The sequence below is a fragment of the Salvelinus alpinus genome, chromosome 25 (genome assembly GCF_045679555.1).
Source record: "Salvelinus alpinus chromosome 25, SLU_Salpinus.1, whole genome shotgun sequence".
In the NCBI taxonomy this organism is placed as follows: domain Eukaryota; kingdom Metazoa; phylum Chordata; class Actinopteri; order Salmoniformes; family Salmonidae; genus Salvelinus; species Salvelinus alpinus.
The window spans coordinates 27,102,474-27,116,031 of NC_092110.1; the positions used below are offsets into that span (position 1 = coordinate 27,102,474).

Here is a 13,558-nt window from a genome sequence, read left to right on the forward strand (position 1 = left end):
AGCTGTTTCTATTCACAGACAGACAGATGGACGGACAGACCGCAGACTAGACAGAACAGGGCGTAGCGTGGGCAGCTGCTGCAGCAGGACTGTTCCAGGGTCTGTTCTACGTCTTCGCACCAATACCTTCCTGTTAGAATATGACAATTCTCAGCCATTATCATTCCCAGTGACTTCCTCTGAGAGTGACTAACTGACAATACCTTTGTCCATACAATTTCTGTCCATTTGTAACCATACAAAACTATTTAAATCTACAGGTCATGCAACTCATCAATCTCTCTAGCCTGTTGGCTGTGTGACCCCCTATAACTCCCAGAGCAGTGACACAGAACGGCTCCATATCATACAGCATCTATTAAAAACAGGTGTCCTCACCAGAGGATGAGGTTGTTAGTGCACACAGGAAAGACGGATTCACAGACACGCCTTGCTCCTCCTGGGTTGTGGCGAGTTGCGAACACATAATAATCAAAGACACCCTCTTAAATACACATGTTGCTCAGTCAGCTGTGACGGCACGCTGTGCCCATGGGAATATAAACTAGGCAGAGGGGATGGGAACACACACACACACACATTCTAAGCACATTTAAAGGAAATACACACACTAATTCCTCATTCCTCAATATAAACATGCCAGGTCGCTGTGTACACAATAATGGTGGAGTTTTTTTATGCAACACCAATTACACTGCATGACCAAAACTATGTGGACACCTGCTCGTCGAACATCTCATTCCAAAATCACTGGCATTAATATGGAGTTGGTCCCCCTTTGCTGCTATAACACCCACCACATCTAATAAACCACTAGATGTTGCAACATTGCTGTGAGGACTTGCTTCCATTCAGCCACAAGTATTAGTGAGATCGGACACTGATGTTCGGTGATTAGGCCTGGCTCGCATTCGCCATTCCAATTCTTCCCAAAGCTGTTCGATGGAGTTGAGGTCAGGGCTCTGTGCAGGCCAGTTAAGATGTTCCACGCCGATCTCGTCAAACCATTTCTGTATGGACCTCGCTTTGTGCAGCATTGTCACGCTGAAACAGGAAAGGGCCAAATTGTTGCAACAAAGTTGGAAGCACAGAATCATGAAGAATGTCATTGCATACTGTAGTGTTAAGATTTCCCTTCACTGGAACTAAGGGACCAAGCCCGAACCATGAAAAACAGCCCCAGACCATTATTCCTCCTCCACCAAACTTTACAGTTGGCACTTTGCATTGGGGTAGTTTTCTCCTGGCATCCGCCAAACCCAAATTCGTCCGTTGGACTGCCAGATGGTCAAGTGTGATTCATCACTCCAGAGAACGTGTTTCCACTGCTCCAGAGTCCAATGGTGGTGAGCATTACACCTCTCCAGCCAACGCTTGGCATTGCACATGTTGATCTTACGCTTGTGTGTGGCTGGACGGCCATGGAAAACCATTTCATTAACTTCCCGGTGAACTGTTCTTGTGCTGACTTTTCTTCCAGAGGCAGTTTGGAACTCTGTAGTGAATGTTGCAACCAAGGACAGACGATTTTACGCGCTTTAGCACTCTGTGAGCTTATGTGCCCTACCACTTCACTTCTAAGTCGTTGTTGCTCCTAAATGTTTCCACTTCTCAATAACAGAACTTACAGTTGACCAGGGCAGCTCTACAGGGCAGAAATTTGACAAACTGCCTTGTTGGAAAGGTGGCATCCTATGACGGTGCCACGTTGAAAGTCACTGAGCTCTTTAGTAAGACCATTCTACTGCCAATGTTTGTCTATGGAGATTGCATGGCGTATGCTCGATGGTGTACACCTGTCAGGAACGGGTGTGGCTGAAATAGCCAAATTCACTAATTCCACATACTTTTGTGTATATATAGTGTATCATTATTGTTATAGCCTAGCAACCATATCAAGGTCTGTCAAACATACACTTTCCATCTATAGGAAAATGTGTTCTGAAACAATACCTCCTTGTTTATCAAGAAGGACTCACAGCTTTAATTGCTGCCAAAGGTGATTCTAACATGTATTGACTCAGGGGTGTGAACATTTACGTAAATTAGATATTTCTTAATTGAAAGTTCAATAAATTAGCAAACATTTCTAAAAATATGTTTTCACTTTGTCTTTATGGGGTAATAGGTGTAGATAGGTCATTAAAAAAAAGCAATTTAATCCCATTTGAATTCAGGCTGTAACACAACAAAATGTGGAATAAGTCAAGAGGTATGAATACTTTCTGTATGTGACAGGCTGAAGTACCTTTTGTTTGCCAGTATATGGCAGGCTTGTTATTGTCCTGCTCTCAGTTGCAATGGTTGTGCTGTAATCCCAAGAAACAGGAAACAGACACAATCTCACACACTAGGACATTGTTTTGCCAAATCAAATCAAATTTAATTTGTCACATACACATGGTTAGCAGATGTTAATGCGAGTGTAGCGAAATGCTTGTACTTCTAGTTCCGACAATGCAGTTATAACCAACAAGTAATCTAACCTAACAATTCCACAACTACTACCTTATACACACAAGTGTAAAGGGATAAAGAATATGTACATAAAGATATATGAATGAGTGATGGTACAGAACGGCATAGGCAGATGCAGTAGATGGTATAGAGTACAGTATATACATATGAGATGAGTACTGTAGGGTATGTAAACATAAAGTGGCATAGTTTAAAGTGGCTAGTGATACATCTATTACATAAAGATGGCAAGATGCAGTAGATGATATAGAGTACAGTATATACATATACATATGAGATGAGTAATGTAGGGTATGTAAACATTATATTAAGTGGCATTGTTTAAAGTGGCTAGTGGTACATTTTTACATAATTTCCATCAATTCCCATTATTAAAGTGGCTGGAGTTGAGTCAGTATGTTGGCAGCGGCCGCTAAATGTTAGTGGTGGCTGTTTAACAGTCTGATGGCCTTGAGATAGAAGCTGTTTTTCAGTCTCTCGGTCCCTGCTTTGATGCACCTGTACTGACCTCGCCTTCTGGATGATAGCGGGGTGAACAGCCCCATATATACATATCTGTGATTATTATGATAACTGTGTGCTCACATATGTAGGTGTGAGTACTCATCATAAACACAGTGGTGGAGTGTCATTGTAAACTTAGCCTTAGAGGGAGTTAGTTTCCTTTGGGGATTTTCATTGGTTTGAAAAGGGAGATGCAAATCTAAGGTATGTTGTCTAATGACATGTTTACAAGTAACCATCTTAGTGCTTTGGCAATCTGGTCATGCCAAATGAGTCATGACTGACCATTGACACATACCAACACTTTGGTTAGCTAAAGACAACCAACTAGCCAGCCATGGTCATACCTTGATCCTGACGTCAGGTCTATGGCATCTGTTATGTCACACAGGTGATAAAGTATTGGTCTCTATGAGGTGTTACCATGGTCTTATGGAGGACTTAGGGCTAGAGATGAATGGTACCATGAATCTTCGCTGGCAGGGTCAGAGTGTCTGAGGTAATGTAGCTTTGTTATTTTGACTAGAATGTAGCCTGAGGGAGTGGTTATCTCTAGATCATCTCCCCACAAGTTATCCAACTGTCTGAAAGAAGGCACGGAGTCTGGACAAACGACAGACCACTCAGTATGTGGTTATGTGTCTTTTAAAAGAGCTGAGAAATTATAACACCTTTATGCACCAAAGAAAAGCTGGGTATCGGGGGTGCGTCATTGTCTTGCAGTAGGATGTCACTTTTCACATGGAGCAGGATGATAGTAAGTCCCTGTTGTTATGTGCTTTTGTTTTGTGATGACTTTATTGGTAATGCAGATGCAACACTGTTATTGCATTTATTCTCAGGATGAAACTGAATGATTTGTAGACTTATGGTTAGAGAAAATGCAATTATTTTCAATAATCAGCTGTTGAAACTTGCAATGTATGACAGAAGGAATCTCTGAATTTGGCTGATGGTGCAGACATCTGTCCCTAACTGCCAATGTTGGTTTCTAAGTTTCTAGACAACATCATGACCATGATGTTCAAATCACAACCATTGAGACTTTTGACATTTATTCATATTCAATAATGTCCAAGTGCTTGGAGATTATGGTTTGCTAAAATACTGTCGCCATGGGGAAGAACTTGAAATGAACTAAGGAAATACACTAACTTATGATCCCCACTCCCTAACAGGAAGCCTGGTGAGCAACATGTACTGCTGCTGTTGAAGAGAGATCTGACGCAAAGAAAGACCAACAGTTTTAACAAATAAACGTCAGTGACTGCATGGGGATGAGTTAGATTGTTGAATTCATTCTGCATATGATTTTGCATGTGAAGTTGTAGGCCTATTACACTTCTGCTGTTCAAACTGGAGTTCTATACCTGGTATTTGATACAAACATAGGCATAATGTTTTGTTCCGGCATCAGAGGTGAAATGGTTAAATGGAAGGCAATAACAAAAGGCAAATCAAACAAAAATCACATGGTTGGTAAGCTAGTACGGTAAACTACATGAAAGACAACAGGGGTCTAATCAATAACAAGAAGAGGGATGGGGAACACAGGAAACACCCTAGTGATGGGCTTTAACTGGCCTCTGTAATGAATGTGATGTCCACCATAATGATGCGTGAGTTTGGGAGGCCACACTCCAGTCATCCGGGAGAGTCATGGAAACTCATTTGAGCTTTCATCCTAGACAAATTGTATTTACACAACCCTGTGAGCTGCTTTGTGCTATCTCCTCAGGGACCTTCCACAGCACCATACAGACAGCTCTGCTCTGCTGGTGGGGGCTGAGCCAACCCAGACACAAAGAGACCCACAAGGGATTAGAGAGAGCCTGTATGGACTAAGAAACATCAGCTATTTGCTTTAGTCATTCCAGACACATGAAACCGCCCTAATCTCACCACAACACCATAATGCTTCCAGGTAGAGGTGAGACGTACATGAAGAGTCTGGAAAAAGCTGTTAGCACAGGGTGTTGTCAGGAAGCACTGAGAATGATGAGGGTGTGTGTGTCTGTGCATGTCTGGATCACAAGGTTGCCATTCAAAGACCATGAAACTCAAACAAAGAGTCCTCTTTCACAATTCAGTGTTATTCTCCCAGTCAAAAAGTCGTAATGACCCTTCCACTCAGAGGCCTGGCCATGCAGAAAGAGACGGAGTCAACTATTTTAAATAGGTCCCATTGGCTTTTAAACCAACAAAATGCAGATGTTCTCAGTGTGGTGAAAGGGGAAAGCATGAGAGGCTGAGACGTTGTGAACTGAAGTCTCTGTCATTCTGCCTGACACATGGCGGGACCTTTTGAATCACCCCCTCATCAGCTGCCTCTGTGTGATTCATCTGGCCTGATGCTTTGGCGTGGCTCTGGTGAACCGAGGCTGTGTTAAACTTGATTGGATGTGTTTGAATTAGTGACTCACAGCGGGGGATCGTAGCCTCAACTTTACTCTAGTTGGCTGCTGCTTCTGCCCAGGAAAAGCAACTCTATAGTGTCAATAGACTCGGTACAGTATCTCGCAACAGAGTTTCAAACCCAGAGGTGCAACATTGTGAGACTTCCGGAAAAGCTTGCGAAACAGACCAAGCAGACCAGGCCGGGGTTTGAGAAGTCAATGAAAGAAGTGAAAAATTCATCCTTAGTTGTTAATTTTCTCAATCTAAATGCACAGCCTAGATTTGAGCCAATATCTTAAGTAGTTGAACATGTTATTACTCCAACCGCTGCGAAAGTGACAAACTGATACGTTTTCATTTTCATCAAAAATAACTTTATATCGAAGGAGTACTTTTGATATGAGGCTCTGCACAGTTCAGCGTGAGATGACTGTTAGACCTGATGAGGTGTTTATGTGCATGATCTTAGCTAGCCAACATTGCCATAACATCGCCTACAAGCGTGATCAGGGATGGATTTCTGCCCATCTCCATACTGTACTGTCTTTAACCTCACAGTCCAACCAAGATGCATGAGTTAAGGAGATATTGAGCCAATCTTGGAGGACAATGCAACTTGAATTGGAAAATACTTGTGTATGTGTGTGCTGTTCTAAACACAAAGTGACTTCTGTCTTCATACTGCTCTCCACTCATTTTTACACTGTTCAGTTTTTGTGACACAGACTCAGACAGCCGCCACCGATTTCCTTTCCTAGGCTAATCAGAAACAGGTGAAGACTGTGTGTTACACCATCACTGTCTCTGAGTGATTGGCATGGTATAATAGAGTAGGGAGGTAGCCTAAACCATGAAGAATGTGGAGGCTCCTATAGGCTTGATTGGGTTCCTTCCAAATATTGGTGTTTGACGTGTCTGGGTAAGGGCTGGTGTGATCAGCTGCTTTGATAGTTCTGTGGTGGAAGGAAAAGCAACATGGGTCTGACTTCCCAGGGTTAAACACACATGAAATCTATATGTGAACAGTAGCAGGGAGGGAGCCCTTCCTCCTTCACCCCACGTCCCCATTCTACGCATATTCCTCTGGGTCCATTGGCATTCTCGGAGACTGACAGTGCTAATGTGTTGTCTAAATATTTCCTGTCACAGTTTCAAGACTTCTGTAGGATGCTTTTTCCAGCTACTGGGCTGCGGGCCACTTCTGATCCAAGAGTACCAAGCCCAGTCTGAGTGACAGAGTTATAGAGGATATTCACACTCTGGATATACTAACACCTCCCCATAAGTGTGTTAGAGAGCTGATAAAATCCCGGGTTGCCAAGCCAAGAGAGTGTGGGTATAGTGTATAGTGTAACTTGACTTCTTTCATCAAGGGGGGAAATATCATGTATTTTTGATACAGAAGATGCCTTTGAATCTTTGAATGTATCAACTTTTAACATCACTTTATGAATGAAGACAGCCATTTGGCCTAAAAGAGTAAATAGTATCCAGTTCTAAGCAGGGGTTGGAACCGGTTCAGGGAACAGAACCAAAACCGGAAAATAACAAACATTTGAGGAACGGTAACAGAACCGGGAACGAAAGTGATAACTAGATTTCCGGAAGAGAACCATTATTTTAAAAGCATGGGAACCGGTAAAAATGTAATTTTACCTTCAGTCCCACAAAAACACCATTCAAAGCACCTATGGCTATGTAAAGCACTCTCTGTCACTCAGACCCAGTCTGGAATACCTACTGTACATGTTTCAAGAAAACCACCATAGTCCCTGTGCCCAAGAATGCCGAGGTAACCTGTCTAAATGACTACCGCCCCATAGCACTCACATCTGTAGTCATGAAATGCTTTGAAAGGCTGGTCATGGCTCACCCTTAACACGGAGGCCCCTGAGGGGTGCATGCTCAGTGCCCTCCCTGTTCAACCACGACTGCATGGCCACACATGATTCCAACACCACCATTAAGTTTGCCGACGACACGACAATGGCCATCCAAGACCACCCGAAAACCGCCCCTCAACCATCCAAGACGCCCCGAAAACCATCCAAGACCCCCGAAAACTGCCCCTCAATCATCCAAGACCCCCGAAAACCACCCCTCAACCATCCAAAAACCGCCCCTCAACCATCCAAGACGCCCCGAAAACCACCCCTCAACCATCCGAAAAGCACCCCTCAACCATCCAAGACCCCCCGAAAACCGCCCCTCAACCATCCAAGACCCCCCGAAAACCACCCCTCAACCATCCAAGACCCCCCGAAAACCACCCCTCAACCATCCAAGACCACCCGAAAACCGCCCCTCAACCATCCAAGACGCCCCGAAAACCATCCAAGACCCCCGAAAACCGCCCCTCAACCATCCAAGACCCCCGAAAACCACCCCTCAACCATCCAAAAACCGCCCCTCAACCATCCAAGACGCCCCGAAAACCACCCCTCAACCATCCGAAAAGCACCCCTCAACCATCCAAGAACCCCCGAAAACCGCCCCTCAACCATCCAAGACCCCCCGAAAACCACCCCTCAACCATCCAAGACCCCCCGAAAACCACCCCTCAACCATCCAAGACCATCCGAAAACCACCCCTCAACCATCCAAGACCATCCGAAAACCACCCCTCAACCATCCAAGTGTCATTTTTTTATTATTTACTTTTGTTAAGAGTATTAATATATTAGTGATTGACTGACCAGGTCTCTCCAGATCTCCCAACAATGGGTACATTTTAAATGAATTATGCTTTTTCAGCCATTCCTGAGACCAGAAGCCGGCTACCTGAGGGCTATACCAAAGCAACACGCTTGTTAGCTAGCTCTGGTCCTGGGCGTTGCGCTAGTCTCAGCGTTGAGCCAACTCTCGGACATTCAAATTTCCTCCATATTAGCCGCTCCTCAGTAGTAATTCAGTGAATTAATGATAGGCCTACTACTAATATCCTAAACACATAATGCACGTTATATCATGATGCCCAGAGATTCAAGCCTCCTCCATGTTCACCCCTCTACCTCGCTCTCTCCCCACCTCGCAAAATGTGTTGCATCTCGCACCCTAGACTTGTCTATCCATCAAGCATGTAAACAACCAGCTTCCCTAGTCCATAGACATCTGCTCTATCTGCACTGATTGGTGGCGTAATTTAATGAGGTAAATGTAAAAACGGTAAATTTCACAGGTTAAAAAAGGAACGATATAAACCGGCTACTATTTTCTGGTTCGAACCGGTTCAGAAATGTATGCTGGTTGGAACAGTGGAACAGGAAAAAATTGTGGTTCTGTTCAGAACAAAACGATTGGAAAATTATTTTGGTTCCAACCCCTGCATCTAAGTATCCATCTATCATCTCAGATATGTTGTTTTTTGAGGACTTCCCCTCGAGACGTCCCATTTCCACTTTCATATTTATGCCATTTGGCAATTTATCCTAGCTGTTCTATTTTATTACTTTTTATGAATTAATGACTAAGACATTAGTCCTGAGCTAAACAGAAGGATATGTAAGATTGTTCTAGGGAGACCAATATGTGAGGCTGTGTTGCTATCTCATTCATACAGCCCACCTGGTGTTCAACCTTCCTAAGTTCTCCCATGTCACCCCGCTCCTCCCCACACTCCGCTGGCTTCCAGTCGAAGCTCGCATTCACTACAAGACCATGGTGCATACCTACAGAACAGCAAGGGGAACTGCCCCTCCCTACCTTGAGGCTATGTTCAAACCCTACACCCCAACCCAAGCACACCATTCTGCCACCTCTGGTTTCTTGGCACTCCCACCACTACGGGAGAGCAGCTTCCGCTCAGCCCAGTCCAAGCTCTTCTCTGTCCTGGCACCCCAATGGTGGAACCAGCAATGCCTCATAATAACAAAGCGATTTCTTTTTTAGAAATGTTATTAAAAATAAAAAACAGAAATATTTTATTTACGTAAGTATTCAGACCCTTTGCTATGAGACTCGAAATTGAGCTCAGGTACATCCTGTTTCAATTGATCATCCTTGAGATGTTTCTACAACTTGATTGGAGTCCACCTGTTGTAAATTCAATAGATTGGACATGATTTGGAAAGGCACACACCTGTCTATATAAGGTCCCACAGTTTACAGTGCATGTCAGAGCAAAAACCAAGCCATGAGGTCGAAGGAATTGTCCTTAGAGCTCTGAGGCAACATTGTCGTGGCACAGATCTGTGGAAGGGTACCAAAAAATGTCTGCAGCATTGAAGGTCCCCAAGAACACAGTGGCCTCCATCATTCTTAAATGGAAGAAGTTTGGAACCACCAAGACTCTTCCTAGAGCTGGCCGCCCGGCCAAACTCAACAATTGGGGGAGAAGGGCCTTGGTCAGGGAGGTGACCAAGAACCGAATGGTCACTCTGACAGCTCTAGAGTTCCTCTGTGGAGATTGGAGAGCCTTCCAGGAGGACAACCATCTCTGCAGCACTCAACCAATCAGGCCTTTATGGTAGAGTGGCCAGGCAGAAGCCACTCCTCAGTAAAAGGCACATGACACACCGCTTGGAGCTCACCTAAAGACTCTCAGACCATGAAACAAGATTCTCTGGTCTGATGAAACCAAGATTGAACTATTTTGCATGAATGCGAAGCATCACGTCTAGAGTAAACCTGGCACCATCCCTACGGTGAAGCATGGTGGTGGCAGCATCATGCTGTGGGGATGTTTTTCAGCGGCAGGGACTGAGGCTAGTCGTAGTCGAGGGATTGAACCGAGCAAAGTACAGAGATCCTTTGATGAAAACCTGCTCCAGAGTGCTCAGGACCTCAGACTGGGGCGAAGGTTAACTTTCCAACAAGATAATGACCCTAAGCACACAGCCAAGACAACGCAGGAGTGGCTTCGGGACAACTCTCTGAATGTCTTTGAGTGGCCCAGCCAAAGCTTGGACTTGAACCCGATCGAACATCCCCGGAAAGACCTGAAAATAGCTGTGCAGCGACGCTCCCCATCCAACCTGACAGCGCTTGAGAGGATCTGCAGAGAGGCTGTAATCACTTCCAAAGTTGCTTCAACATAGTACTGAGTAAAGGGTCTGAATACTTATGTACATTTTATATTTCCGTTTTATTTTTAATAAATGTGCAAAAAATTCAAAAAAACTGTTTTTGCTTTGTTATTATGGGGTATTGTGTGTAGATTGATGAGGGAGAAAAAAACAATTGTATATATTTTAGAATAAGGCTGTAACGTACAATGTGGATTAAGTCAAGGGGTCTGAATACTTTCTGAATGCACTTTATGTGGCTTTCCCACCTAGCTATCTTAAGATGAATGCACTAACTATAAATTGCTCTGGATAAGAGCATCTGCTAAATGACTCAAGTGTTAATGTAATATAGAATGATAATGTGTTTCTCATTTCACTGATGGTAAAATGAGAGCTTGTTTTTGAATGGAACTCGGGCACACACAGTTGCGCACACATAAACACGAAAAACCAAGACTCTGATCACAATAACATGACAAAATAGCCATCAATATCTGCTATTGAGATAATTGGTCACTTTCGTCAATATGACATGAACAAACATTGGTACCTTTGTATGTTATGATTGGTCCATGTCTCAGTATGTGGCATGAGATAAATCATTGGTGTGTAAACATGTGATTGGTGTGTAAACATGCCACATTGTTCCACTACTCTGCACTGCCCTCCAACCCCAGACAGGCAGCAGCTGCATGGGGCGTCTGTGGATGGATTACGGCCTAGTAGAGTCCGTCCATTCCTCTCTAGAGCCTTCTAACACACAGCAGTCAGAGGAACGTAATGCACACGTTCAATGTGGTCTAAATCCATGCACAGTAAATCTCTTGGTGAAAGACTGAATTAAAACCTAGATGAGCGTTGGTGTTGTTGAGGCAGTGGTCATGTCCGAATGCCCATACTTGCGTACTACATACTTAAACTGTATACTAATTTTGGTGTTTGATCGAGTAGAATTCACTCCTCTTTTCTTTTCTGACAACCGCTAATAATCAGATAAATTGACGCACTGTACCGAAAATGAACGACTGGCAGGAATCAACGCAATCGCACATTAGATGACGCATTCAGAGTACTATTTTCAAAATGTCACGTACTATAAAGAACGCTAGTATGGGTATTAGGACACGGCCAGTGTTTTCTGAGCTGGAACCAGGATGTCACCCAGGTCAGAGGTGTCCATGAAATGATTCCAGTCCAACCCAGGTCAGGTAGTGGTCAGTAACCATGTCACCTGAACAATCAGATGTGCTGATAGAGATATGGGAGATGTGTGGTTTCTCACTTATTTTCATTTCATATCCCTCTTCTGGAACGCTGTATAGACTGCTGGAACTCTAAACCATGCTACATAAAACTGCTGAACGCGAGCCTCTACTATGTTAAATGGTTGCTGCTACTGCTTGCATATTGAGACACTTCACCTAGGACTATTTCTAGATGCTATAAAAAATGACTTAAACATAAACCATTGCCCAGCCATAATATCATCTTATTTGATGTTTTCTTGTCACACACACCGGATAAGTGTAGTGACATGTTTTTTTTTACAGATTCAGCAATGGCGGCACGGTGCCCCTGGAGCAAATTAGGGTTGAGTGCCTTGCTCAAGGACTCAGTTATTCAAACCAGCAACCTTTTAGTTACTGGCTTAACGCTCTAACCGCAAAGCTACTTGCTATCAATCCAATTCACCTGTCCATGTTATATGAGGACCATGTCCACCCTTTATCTCCTATAACATCCTGATAGTGATTTACTCCAGGGTCTGAGGGGTGAAGGCCAACCATGCTCCAGCCATCCCCCGTTCTCTCCACATCCTGATAGTGATTTACTCCAGGGTCTGAGGGGTGAAGGCCAACCATGCTCCAGCCATCCCCCGTTCTCTCCACATCCTGATAGTGATTTACTCCAGGGTCTGAGGGGTGAAGGCCAACCATGCTCCAGCCATCCCCCGTTCTCTCCACATCCTGATAGTGATTTACTCCAGGGTCTGAGGGGTGAAGGCCAACCATGCTCCAGCCATCCCCCGTTCTCTCCACATCCTGATAGTGATTTACTCCAGGGTCTGAGGGGTGAAGGCCAACCATGCTCCAGCCATCCCCCGTTCTCTCCACATCCTGATAGTGATTTACTCCAGGGTCTGAGGGGTGAAGGCCAACCATGCTCCAGCCATCCCCCGTTCTCTCCACATCATGATAGTGATTTGTATCTCCAGAGGGTCTCTGACAGGATTAGAGCCTTGCTGTGCTCACTGCTCACTCCATCCCCTTCTCTGACGTGGCCTGGGCTGGTCTGCATGTTGAACTCTTCACTGACAGAGCGTTGGACATGTTTTTTTTCCAGGGGGAAAAGCCATCTTCTCCCTCTGATCCCCTTCAAGGGAATACTACATACCACAAAGCTGGAGGCTTCTACTAAAGTATGTGTTCTATGGAATTTCCTTTTGATGGCTCACTTCAAACATCTGAGTTCCACATGAGACAAATCATCTGCTGGATCCTCAACTCTGGGATCCACGTCACATCCATCTCCACACATCTACGTTTAAGATACATGTAAATTAATGCCATGACGGTGTAGTACTTAGGAATACTGTACAATATATCTCTATTATATGTTACGAACATTTCACGTTTGGAATTTCTGTATGCCATGCGAAAATGACACCTTAGATTCATTTCGATGTTAGCCCATCTCATGACACCTGACAATGGTTGTGAGACATTAGGGCCTCATCTGAGCCATACATGCCACGGAACATAGATTTATTATGGTTTTCATTATTTTTGGGGGAGGATACTCTGTGGCTATAATGCATGATGAGAATAATGGATGGATTCCTTTAAATCCAAGTTTTGCAATAAAAGTATTAAATAGAGAATGATGAATTTCTTGAAAAGACAAACGATACTCGATTAGACATGAAAGTCATGTTAATTTCCGTGTCTGTAGTTTCATTGATATAGTTATTAATCATGCTTAATCAAGTCTTATATGAATTGGATGTAGTGGCAGGTTTTGACAGCAATCATAACTGAAGAAAAATGCCAGACGAGGCCAAAATGAATTTGGAAATAGAGGCCAAATGTGGAAATGTGATAGTACTGACCTAAATAGATTTTACTGCTTGAGTCTTCCATGTCCCAGACATATGGACAAGACATCAAGTGGTG

The 13,558-nt window shown here is 43.9% G+C and overlaps 1 long non-coding RNA gene across 1 annotated transcript in view; it reads left to right on the forward strand.

The window, feature by feature from the left end:
- The first annotated feature begins 3,480 nt into the window (after positions 1–3,480).
- LOC139553083 (uncharacterized) overlaps positions 3,481–13,558 on the forward strand; it is a 28,402-nt gene continuing 18,324 nt past the window's right edge. The window contains exons 1-2 of the long non-coding RNA XR_011670599.1: positions 3,481–3,739; positions 4,161–4,241. This is a non-coding gene — a long non-coding RNA (uncharacterized lncRNA). The remainder of the gene's footprint in view (positions 3,740–4,160; positions 4,242–13,558) is intronic.